At 39.7% G+C, this 12518-nt stretch overlaps 1 long non-coding RNA gene across 1 annotated transcript; it reads right to left on the reverse strand.

Annotated features, from left to right (window-relative positions):
• Positions 1 to 10193: 10193 nt before the first annotated feature.
• On the reverse strand, positions 10194 to 11210 carry LOC137251733 (uncharacterized). Its single transcript, XR_010953327.1, has 3 exons — positions 11008 to 11210; positions 10802 to 10915; positions 10194 to 10530 (listed from the first exon to the last, which is right to left on the reverse strand). It is a non-coding gene; the product is annotated as an uncharacterized lncRNA (long non-coding RNA).
• Positions 11211 to 12518: the final 1308 nt, after the last annotated feature.

Below are 12518 nucleotides of genomic sequence, written 5' to 3' on the forward strand. Positions count from 1 at the left end.
CTCGAAACGGCGTCCACCTATGGAACTAAGGATTACTCCCTTTTAAAATACTCATTAGCACCGTTTTTTTTGATACCCATATTGTACAAACAAATTCTAGGGTCATCCCTGGTCCACCTTTATGGCGATATCCCTAAATGGCGTCCACCTATAGAACTATGGCCCACTCCCTCATAAAATACTCTTTAATACTTTTCATTTGATACACATGTCATACAAACACATTCCAGGATTACCCTCGGTTCATTTTCCTACATGGTTATTTTCCCTTATGTTGTCACCATAGCTCTCAACTGAGTAAGTAATGTTCGGTTACACCCGAACTTAACCTTCCTTACTTGTTTTTAATTGCATTAGACGAAATACTAAGATAATATCTCTAATAATTCCCAATTAAAATAAAACGATTTCTAAAACATAAACCATAAAAAATGTCCTTAAAATTTGAACAAAGTTCAGGGAAATTTTTTAAAATATGCCAAAACGGCCATCAACATTTTCAACTTTTTGGCAATTCTAGTAAATTTCAACAACTCTAGCATATTTCTGAGTACACAGTTTTGTAGGGCAATCAATTTGAGTGTGCAAGTTAGAGCTGGTTCAACATTTTTTCTGAACGAAAAAAAAATCTTAAAATTCAGAGAAAATGTTTAACTAGCTCTAACTATGGCATTATCATACTGAAATTGACTCGCACACAAAACTGTCCTCAGAAATTTGATAGAAATTCTGCCAACAAGTTTAAAATTTTGGAAAATTCTCCAGAACTTTGTTCAAATTTTTAAGGACATTTTTATATAGTTTCTATTATGGAATTTGCTACATTTTAATTGACAATAATTAGAAATACAATCTTAGTATTTCGTCTAACGAAATTAAAAAAAAATAAAATGTTAGTGGTAACCTAAATGTGTACATATATCGTCGGCGTAGGTCGCAAAGGTGCCAAGTCCACTTTTTTAAATTTTACAGTAGAGACAGAAAACAATGGGTCATATTAATAAAAAAAGGATATTGCTTTTTTCTCAAATTTTCACAAATATGACATTACAATTTGAGAAAAGTGTTTAAAAAGCAATTACTTTTTTTTTATTAATATGACCCAATGTAAGAATACAAATTAAAATTAATAACTTTTGTTTTTTAAGCAATGTTACTCAATTTTGGGTTTTCGTATATGCATTTTTCAGTCATATATTTCAACTTGAAATTTTTATATTCGCATAAAGTTGCCACTTTTTCGTTTCAAAAGAGCAATTGGTGAACTTAGCACATTTTAAAAGAAAGACTAAAGTACATTAGCGTGATTAAAATAAAATATTATGTTTTTTTTCATTTAGCTTATTTGATAGAATTCTTTGTTGCTGAATAATACTTTTGGTCAAACTTAATAAAAATAATTTTATTTTTGCGTCAAAACCAAAAGAAATAATTTTATTTCTGACACAGGATTCAAAACACCTGATACAAATATTTTTTTCTTGATTATTTATCAGGCTTGATAATTTGTCAACGAACAAAGAATCGGAGGGGGGGGGGGGGGGGGGGAGGGGTTAAATAAACACTAAACTGCGAATATTGGGTGATTAAAAAAAATTTCGACTAGGTCTTAGCCCCTTAAAAGTTAGTATTTGATAAGAAAATAAGCCTTGGAAAAAATTAGCGCTGTAACTTAACCCTTAGAGATCGCTATTTTTTTTGCCTTTATCATACATTTTGTATGGGAAAAATTGAATTTTGTTTAAAAATGAATTTTCTAATAAAAAGTTTTGGAATCTTCAAAGCCTTCACTTTAGGAAAACATAAAGTTTCAAAAATTATAAGAAAATTCACTTAAAAAAAATCAAGGGGTAAGACCTAGACGACATTTTTTTAATCACCCTAATTTATAAGCTATGTATGTATAAGCAAAAATAATACATTATATTTTCTAGCACGCTTACATATGTTACACAACCTCTGTATTTGTTGGAATTACAATATTTACATTAGGGTGAATCAAAAAAAAAAATACTGTTTTCATTTAGCTTATTACCAAATTAAGATTTAGGCACATTAAGGTGATTTAATAATATATCTTTTTATAAGTACTAACTGTAACTTAACCCTTAGAGGTAGTTTTTGGTTTTTTAAAAATTTTCTTTTATCATAACAACTTAAAAATGTAACCATTTCAAAAGGCTTTAACTGCAAAAATTGATTTAATAATGCATATATCTTTTTATAAGTACTAACTTAACTTAACCCTAACGCCCCGATTCTAGTGTGGTAACAACATTCTTCACCACGGTAACGAAATCATGCAGTAAGTTTTACACCCTTTTGGTATTCTACCTGCGAAAAGAGTCGGATAATTTTTTACCCACAAAAGTAGGTGGTTACATCGAAATAACCACACAACAGCTGTTGTTTAGAAAAAGGCAAAACTGAAAAATAAAGAATTGTAAGCGCAAATAAGTAAAGATAATAGTAAAAAAATGTTGCCTCTTGCTATACATATTTGTTTACATTATATACTTTCACAGAATAAATTACAATATACCTATGTAGAAACTAATCATGCATAATATGCATATACATACACATCGTCCCATTTATTCGTTAACCTCATATCTACAAGTGAGACATTTTCGGTAAAGCGAACACGGTTGCCACACCATGTTTACATTTGGGACCAAAATTCATCGAAAAAAAACGACCACATTTTGTTTTATTTTATTAGTATAATATACAAAATTTTATGATGTTTCTATATAGAATTTTACTAAACATAGTGAAGACTTTCCTTTAATTCAAGCTGAGCAAACAAATATATGTACATGCAACCAAAAATGGTACTATATTTTGACATACGATAAGTCTATGTCTTTCACAAACCAAACGTTGTGAACCTAGTTTTGGTCACAAAGCTCTTGGTTCGAGAATTATGTTGTTGATAGCAATGAAATAAAATATATAGTGCAGTTTGGTTTCTTGGTAAGAAACGGTTCAAAATTTGCGTTCTGGTGTGGCCGAACTATGTATGTGGAAAACTCAGTAAATCATAAATGAAACTAGGCAATTTTGTTAGCGCTATGTTTATAGATGCTTACTTTTTCCCTTAACGTTTAAACTTCATATCAGAGCCTAGATTCAGTAAGTGTGAGTTTTGATCCCATGCCTCAGGGGTTCTGCTAGCACGTATAGGAATAATTTGTACAAAACTTTTGTTCCGAAATCAAATCTCTTTTGCATTTGCTTCTTTCTGTCTTCGAGTTAAAATATTTCTTGTGCCAAGATACTTAATTTTCAATTACTTTGCGTGGCTTAACACCACAATTGTCTTGGAATTCCTTGAACTAATTGAGCTGGGTGAGAAAGATTTAAATATCAACGTGCCAAACGAGAAGTAATGCATAGAATTTCCTTGTATAAGGTTTGAAAGTGTTAGGCTCACGGCAGAATGCTCGCTATAAGCTATGCTAGGCGAGAATCAATTTTTATTTTCATATATTTTACATAGTGTTGTATAAACGATCGAAATATCTAGCCGTTATTAATATTAAAAACCAGAGTTTTTTTTTGATTAGTCGGTTATTTCATCAACAATTAACGACAATGTGTTTGCCAACATTTTTCTTCTTATAGCCTGGCATAAATTATATCCTAGGTGAAATGTTATTTTTCTGGTACATTTTATTGACTGAGTAATTTTTTATATGGGAGCTAACGAAAGTGAGGCGAATTTTTGGGCAATATTGTGAATTTTTACCTGAGTGAAAAAGAAAGAAAAGTACCAATCGTGTATATTGTATAAAAAGGACAAAAATTGAAGAAAAGGGACCAGCGGACCAAATAGGGTTGGAAGGGACCATTTTTGGTCCAAATGGACCAAAGTGGCAACCGTGAAAGCGAAGAAAACTACCTTCCAATTTCTCCACAGACACTGGTGAGTTTTTCGGTGATGACAGCGTTACCACTTGGGCCATAATCGCGGATAAAAGAACTGGTAACGATATTCGGTTACATAATGTTCTGCGTACTATTTTACCGGTAACGCTCAGAATGGGCGCGCGTAAGCGTTAGTTTTTGGTTTTTTAATTTCGAATTCAGGTAGTGCTTTCGTTGAGCTTATTTCCTTTTATCTTTTTCAATTGGCGTTTTTTGGACAGCTGGATAGCCCTTCGAAGCTTGTCGTCTCCTTCCGCTACGCCATAAATCGAAGAAGCGGCATTTGAAAAGAGTTATTTAATATAGTCTTTACTATTTTTAAAAGATTTTTATCTTACAAACCTTTGACAACCTCATACACATTTTTAATGTCTTTTAGCCCTTTTTTGCCGTGACTGCCATCTAAATTGTATTCGTACACCAATTCCGGATCAAAAATGAGGTCAATGTTTTTGTAAATTTTTTTTTTACGATGTTTACCTATTAATTGCCCTCACTAGGGTAGGCACCTTGTCGTTGGTGTGAGGGCTTAGCCGAACTCCATAGCGCCCGACTATGAGGGGGAGCTGCTTAGGACTGACATCTACGCCGTTTCGCCTCATAGGAGGGCGGCGGGATGTCGGTGACCAAGAACTGCCAACCCCCTAATCCAGGGTGTTATGCGGACCGTGCCTATTGGACGATTTGCAGCCAGGGGATAAATTCGGCTGTATTCGAACCTCGGGAAGTATTAATGGCCTTACCACAGTAATGGGCGCTGCTTTGGCGAACGGTTCTTTCCCCGTATATATTACTGGATCGCTAAGCCCGCCTTGTCGGGCAGGTGGTCGTACGACCAAGATGAACGACTCATTACCTGATTGTAATAAGGACGATGTAAAGAGGAGAACTGAGTCGCAATCCAAGGACGACAAATACGAATTAAGCGATGCGTCGGACTCGGGGAGCGAGAGTAGTGCTAATTCAATGAACTCCGTGTTAGAGAAGCACACAAATGAAAACGGAGTAGAAGAGTGGAGAAGGGTACGGAGCAGAGGAAGTAAAAGAGCTCTCTCGCAGTACCGTGCAGCACTAAGAATTGTACAACGCTTGGGAGCAGTGGTAGACCCAACAGAAGTGGAGATCGAGCGCTTGGAATGGGCCCATGAAGCGGTAGAAGTAGGTCGAAGGCAGTTCAAAAGGTTTGCTGCGAGAAACCCTCGGTTCTGCAACCGGTACGAGGAGGAAGAAGCGTCGAATGGCAGAATGAAGAGGCAACGTTCGGCGGAAGGCGACAAGCCTGCTTTCAAGAGGCAGAAAGGACCCAGTCCTAGAGCCGCGAGGCAGGGCAGTCGCATAGACAAGACAAGTAGGCCCAAAGCTGTAAGACAGATGGGCTCCAATAGCGAGGTAGCAACTACCTCGAAAGCTGCGAGTCAGAGGGAAGTTCCAATTACGGAAGTAGGAGATAAGCTAAAGGGAGATAACGCTAAGACTCCGGCTTTTTCGGAGGCGCTAAAGGGAGTTAACGCTAAGACTCCTGCTTTCTCGGAGGTGCCAAAGGGAGATAACACTAAGACTCCTGCTTTTCCCGAGAAGATGAGTGATGTGGCAAAGCAGTCACTGACTGTGGCGCTGGTTGATCGTAGCAGTCCTTTTGGACAAATGACTACTGAAAGGCGGAGATCTGTGGAAAGGGATCTTATTAGCTTAATGCTTAAGATGATGCGGGAACAACCAAGTAAGCCCCTTCCAACCTTTGATTCGGGGGGATGGTATAATGGTGTGAAGAAGATAGCGTGCGACAACAGAGCGAGCTTGCGGTGGCTGGAGGAAGTGGTTTCAAACCTCCAAAGGCAAGGCAAGAACGCGCGGTTTGAGGTGGTGGATAAAGCGCAAATCTCCACGGTACCAAAAGTTAAGGTATGGATACCATGCGTAATGCAGTCGGAGGATACACTGCGACTTCTGCAGAATCCGAACATACCGGCACAGGATTGGAAGTTACTTACTGTATCTCGGCCTACCGAGGATGGTCAGTTCTACATCTTCAAAATAAACAAGCAGGCGGAGGATAGTTTGTACACGCAGCTTGGTCCTTTGTCTACATGCGTCTCAGGAAAAGAAGTCCCGAGGATAAAAACCCTAACACGCTAGAGGTGGGCGAAGTCGAAAAGGACCTCAAAAGCCTAAGGGAAAAAAGACAGGTGGAGGTCCCCGACGTCACCACGAACGTGCTAGAAGAGGACCAACCGCTAAATGGTGCTGTGACTCGCACAGAGGAACACCCGGCACAACAGTCACGAGAGGCTGAAGGGGGCTTCGAATACTCTAAACCAAAAGGGCAAGCGGAGGACGACGACATCAAGACGAAGGTGCTGGAGGAGGACAAACAGCCCAATGATGCTGCGAGTCCTACAGATAAACCTCCACCACAGTAAAGTGGCGTCGAGCGAACTCCTCCTAACCCTTGAGGGTTCGTTTGACGTGGCGTTGATCCAGGAGCCGTGGCTCTCATCGGGAGGAAAGGTTTCTGGACTTAGCGCCCGCGGGTTTGGCGTTTACTACGCGCAAACGGAAGGACGGGTGCGAGCTGTAGTAATGGTAAGGAAACAGCTGCATTCATATATGCTGCCTAATTACACCACTGAGGATCTCGTAGCGGTGACCGTTGAGCAAAAGAATAAGCAGGCATTTATCCTGGCGTCCTGCTACATGGCCCATGCTGCGGAAGTTCCACCAATGGAGTGCAAAAGGCTAGTACAGGAGGAAAGGCGCAAAGGGCGGTTGGTCATAGGCGCAGATGCAAATGCGCACCACAATGCGTGGGGAGGAGCAGATACGAACGAGAGAGGCGAATCTCTGTTTTGTTACATCCTGCAAACCAATTTGCAGGTAGCCAACAGGGGAAATGTCCCTATATACATTGGTCCAACATCCAGCAATGTTCTGGATATTAAATTAAGCTCCGAGCGTGATATATCAAGGTATGATTGGATGGTTCTTGATAGACCATCCTTCTCCGACCATGCGTATATCAGCTTCAGCAGCCCCCTAAAGAGGGTAGAGAAGGGAGGAACCTTTAGAAACCCTAGGTCAACGAACTGGACTAAATTCCAGAAACATATGGAAAAAAACTGGGACAACCTAAAGAGGTTGCTAATGTAGAGGAACTGGAGGAGACGAATGAATTCCTAACAAGGACGCTTATGACTGCGTGTAACAAAGCTCGCCCTCTAAAAAGATTTAGAGGAAAAGCAAAGCCGCCATGGCGGAGCAATGAGCTGAGTCTTCTAAGAATACAGGTAAAAGAAATGTTTAAGCTCGCAAAGACCGCGGAAAGCGAAGCGTGTCGGGACGAGTACAGGGATCTACTGAGGATCTACAAGCGTGAAATTACTAGGACGAAGAGAAACTCATGGAAAAGTTTCTGTACGGACATAGAGTGCTCCAGCGAAACAGCACGGTTGAAAAAAGTCCTAGCAAAGGGAAACATAGTCCAGGGACTAATAAAGAAAGAGAACGGGGACTGGTCACCTAATAGTGAGGAATCCCTTGAGGTGCTTCTCGATACACATTTCCCATCGGGAGACGGTTTAGAAGAGCCAGCAGATATCACTCACACTTCGATCACGGAGCTAGTAGTGCCGGGCTTAGTGACCGATACCAAGATCGAGAGGGCAGTGAAGACGTTTTCTAAGTTTAAATCGCCGGGCCCAGATGGTATATTCCCGGCCATGCTACAAGTCTCAAGTAGGGCGGTCGTGGAATGGCTTAAAATAATATTCGATGGGTGCATAAGACTGAATCATGTACCGCATTCTTGGAGAACTGCTCGTGTAGCTTTTCTACCAAAGGCGGGGAAGATCAGTCACGTGTATCCCAAAGACTATAGACCCATTAGCTTAACATCATTTCTGCTCAAAACCTTTGAGAGGCTGATAGATGTGTACATAAAGTCCAACGTGGATGAAAAGCTGCTCTCCACAACACAGCATGCGTACACCAAAGGCAAGTCGGTAGACACCGCATTGCATAGGGTGGTAATAAACATAGAGAAATCCCTGGAATATAAGGAGTATGCTCTAAGAGTCTTCTTGGACATTGCCGGGGCTTTCAATAATGTTGCAAAATGGGCGATTATGGATTAAAGAAAGATTACATCACAATGGGGATTGTACGAGGCCACGAAATCAGTGGACAGGGGCACGCCGCAGGGAGAGGTGCTATCACCTCTGCTGTGGACGCTGGCCATCAACCAACTGCTCAGGCAATTCGATGAGGGACCCGTAAAACTTACGGCAATTGTCATAAGTGGAAAGTGCCTTCCAACGATTAGTTCTTTGATGGATCGGGCACTTCGGGATATTCATACCTGGGCATCTAATGTCGGGTTGAAAGTCAATGCGGAGAAGACGGATATGGTCTTATTTACAAAGAGGTACAAGGTCCCAAATTGGACCAGGCCTAAGTTAGGAGGGGTGACCTTACAGGAGAAACCTTGCACAAAATATCTAGGAATCATCCTAGACAGTAAGCTGTCATGGAAGCTCAACATGGAGGAGAGGGTCAAGAAGGCCTCAACGGCACTCTATGCATGTAAAAGAATGCTGGGGTGTACTTGGGGCCTATCGCTCTCTCTTTCTCATTGGGTCTTTACAGCGATTGTAAGCCCTATTCTATACTATGGAGTTCTTGTTTGGTGGAAAGCCACACAAAAAACAACATACCTCAAAAAATTAGAGGGGGTATGCAGACTATCGATGCTTAGCATTACGGGAGCCCTGAAAACAACCCCGACGGCTGCACTGTATGCCATTCTGCACATCCCACCTGTAGACCTGGTAGCAAAGAACAAAGCGTTAACGACCGCAACCAGGCTTGGTGCTTCGGGGCAGCTTGAGCGCCGACCATATGGCCATAGTAGTATAGGGTCATCAATCACAAGACGAACAGACTACATGATTCCCTATCTGCGCTTCGAGGGAGATCTTAAGGCCACAATAGAGGTGGACAGTTCGCGCAAGGGTGTGCAAATGGCGGACGAGGCGATACATGTGTACACCGATGGTTCCAAATTAGTGGAAGGAGTAGGGTCTGCGGTATACTGCGCTGATCCGGAAATAAGCAGATCCTACAGGCTGCCGGATTACTGTAGCGTTTTCCAAGCGGAAATATTAGCCGTAACCAAAGCAGTAGAAACCCTGGAGGAGAATAGCTTAAGCTGCAACCGTGTTAACTTTTATATTGACAGTCAAGCAGCAATTAAGGCAATAATCTCGCATAGCACAGCATCTAAATGCGTGTTAGAGTGTAAGCAGTCTCTGGAGAGAATCGGGACAGGGAAAAGCATACATCTATATTGGGTCTCAGGGCATATGGGAATAGATGGGAATGAAAAAGCGGACGAACTAGCTAAAAAGGGCGCATCCCTTGAAGCTTGCTCCGTAGATATCCCAATTAGATTGGGCGAGATTAAGCGAAGGCGAGAGGTGCACATGATCGACCAAGCGGAAAAGGCGTGGGTTGAAGCGCGGGGCTGTAAAGTGTCGAAGATTATGTGTAGGTCTTACAACCTTAGACTAACACAGTTGCTTCTATCATTAAAAAGAGAGGACTGTAGACTCATGATGGGTATTCTGACTGGACACTGCTTCTGGCGTCACATGCCTTTAAATTAGGCTTGATCAGTGATAGCGGATGTAGGAAGTGCGGGTTGGAGGAGGAAACGATCGAGCACGTTCTGTGCTCGTGCCCTGCACTAGCCAGGCTAAGACTCCAGCTATTAGGAGTGATACAGCTGTCAGATCTAGAAGCAGCAAGTGGCTTAAGTCCTAGGAATCTTCTAGTATTTGCCAAGAGGACGGAGTTATTTTATAACATAGGCCCTGGTTTTTGATAGGGATTTTCAGTTTGGTCGTTAAAACAAACTTCTGGTAACACTACGGACTCAATCAGTCTATGTGAGGTCCTCATGGACCGGCCAGTTCAACCTACCTTCCTATTAATTGTAAAAAGATATTATAAATTAATTATTATAGAGAGACTTACACCCGATTCCGTATGATTGATAAATTATCAATTCTGATAAATTATCAAGAAATAATGGCCGTGTTTTTATTCACACGCAATACAAATATTTTTTTCTTGATTATTTATTAAGATTGATAATTTTACAAGGACACCGAATCGGCGGGTTAATATACAGTGGCGGACATACGTGTACATACAATGTTTTTTGCGACTTTCGCTTTAAATTTTGGTTCAAATAATATAATTTTTACAAAGCCTATATAAAAACTTGTTCAAGGTCTAATACAAGACTATATATTTTTGTGAGAATCGGAAAAACTACTGTATGCACACTTATGTCCGCCACTGTTTATGTATGTATGCACATGTGAATGTAAATGTTAAGAAATATTAAAGTAATCGTACATAAATGTGTTTATTTTCGCCGTTGATGTTTTCGTTAAGCTCATTTAGCTGGCAATCGTCCTTTATGGGAAATACTTCACCCAGTGCCGAAATTTCACGCTCTTGGAACAAAAGGTTTTTCTATTAACACAGTGTGCTCGGCTAATGTCCCCATTACCACGCTGCTTTGATGATCTATTGAATCTGAAAAAATGAGTGTAGGGGTTAACGTACGTAATGATTCTGTGTTCTTGATAAATAATAAAGCAAAAAATATTTGTATCAAGTGTTTCGATTTCTGAGTCAAAAATAAAATTATTCAAAATTTATTTTCATAAAAAAAACCATTTTTTACGCAAAATTCAAAAACACTCGGCACAAATATTTTTTTCTTCATTATTTATCAAGATTGATAATTTATCAAGAACACAGAATCGGGGTGTTAGTGTGAGTAATAGAAAAAAGGGAACTTTACTCTTAAGCTCTCCTTTTATGTAGGCCGTTAGATTGGAGACTGAATCTTTCAACTCCTGAATTTCTTTTCTTAAACTTTTTTCAATCTCCTTTCAACATGTGCAATTCGTTTCACCTACATATGTAAATAGTTAATAAAATTATTAGTATGTTTATGAAAGTATGTATCTATGTATAAGGGTGTTCGAATTATTCATATATACATACCTTGTTGAGAAAGGGAATCTTCCACACAGTTCACGTCCCTTGCATTTTCTTCGAGATGGTGCTCCTCCTGACGGTTGACTTGCACTATATTCTTCTTCATTGGGAACTTCCTATTAAAATAATAAAATTTGTATGTACTATATACATATATATGTTAGACTGATGTGTAAAGAGTGCTGCAATGCTTCGTTGTGGTCATTAGGATCTTAGGGTTAATTTCGAAAACATGTATTTATGGTGGATAACAAAAACCACATGATATCCAGGAATATTTTAGTGACTTTATTGAGGATTTTAATCGCATTTCACAAACGTGTGTTAGTGTAACTGATAGAAAATAGATATAGTTTTTGGGTATTTTTTTAAAAGCAGTCATGTAAAATTGGTACAAAAAGATTTTTATTTTGACTTGAAAAAGAGATACACTTACATTTTATTTCCGATGTGGGGAAACTTTCTTCAAGGTCACAGGGGTTTAAGTCGACTAGCCATATACCTAAATATTTTAGTGAATATATGGACTCTTATTTGAAAATCTATTTCCTGTCACTGTATTTGTCACTTTGCAATAACTTGTGGTTTTTAGTGGTACATCAGGTTTAATGAAGCAGTAGTTGTCAGGAAAATCGACACTAAAAGTATAATCTAAAGTGACAAAACTTTTTACTTGGTTCTTGTCTTGTAAAAATTCTTCTTTTTTTGTAGTTATAATGTGCTCTTCATGCTGAGCTCTGTTGAAAATTTGCTGTAGAATGTGAGTCGGCTTTTTAACGTTCGAACTCTATAAATGTTCCACGTTTAATTGGCAGATAGCGTAGTGCAAAACTAATAAATCGCTTCAATGTTGGTTCACCTAAATGCTGTACCATATTTTGTTTACCGGCTTCTTTACCGTGATCAATTTGTACTAAACCATTTTCTGCTTTGTATAAAAAAATTCTTCAAATTCCGACTGGACACACTGCTTCGCGCCAGCCAACAGGTGCGACCACTCACAAGTTGTCATCAATATCCTCTAACGGGAGTCTAAGCAAACCTGCAGTTTCAAAAGGTGTGGACCACAGAGAAAGGGGCATTAGAGGCGTTGGTTCCACATTGCAATTGAAAATATGGGTCGTGTCATGTGGTTGATCCTGGATAGGTAAAAGTTTAGTCTGTTACAGTATCGAGATCAAAGTTGAGCTAGAGTGACGCGCATCTCCCTAAGGAGATCGCTTTCCCCTTCTGCGAGCTAAGGGTATATAACTTTAAGAACGGGGTTCGCCGGTAGCGTAATGCCATCGAATTGGATCTGCAATATCTTCAACATTTGTTTCGTGTATATTGTAAATAAGGCCGCCTATGATTTGGTCGGTGACAATGTCAGTTTTCGCATGGGTAAAAAGCTGGAGAAATTAGGTATATAGTTCTTTATTTTATTACATAGCTCATCGATTGGTGGGCCGGGAGCTGTAGCCATTATCCTGCATTCCTCGGCGTAGGAAACAATTATAACTCTTTCCGGTGGTGAA

This window comes from Eurosta solidaginis, chromosome 5, assembly GCF_040869045.1.
Source record: "Eurosta solidaginis isolate ZX-2024a chromosome 5, ASM4086904v1, whole genome shotgun sequence".
NCBI classification, from domain to species: domain Eukaryota; kingdom Metazoa; phylum Arthropoda; class Insecta; order Diptera; family Tephritidae; genus Eurosta; species Eurosta solidaginis.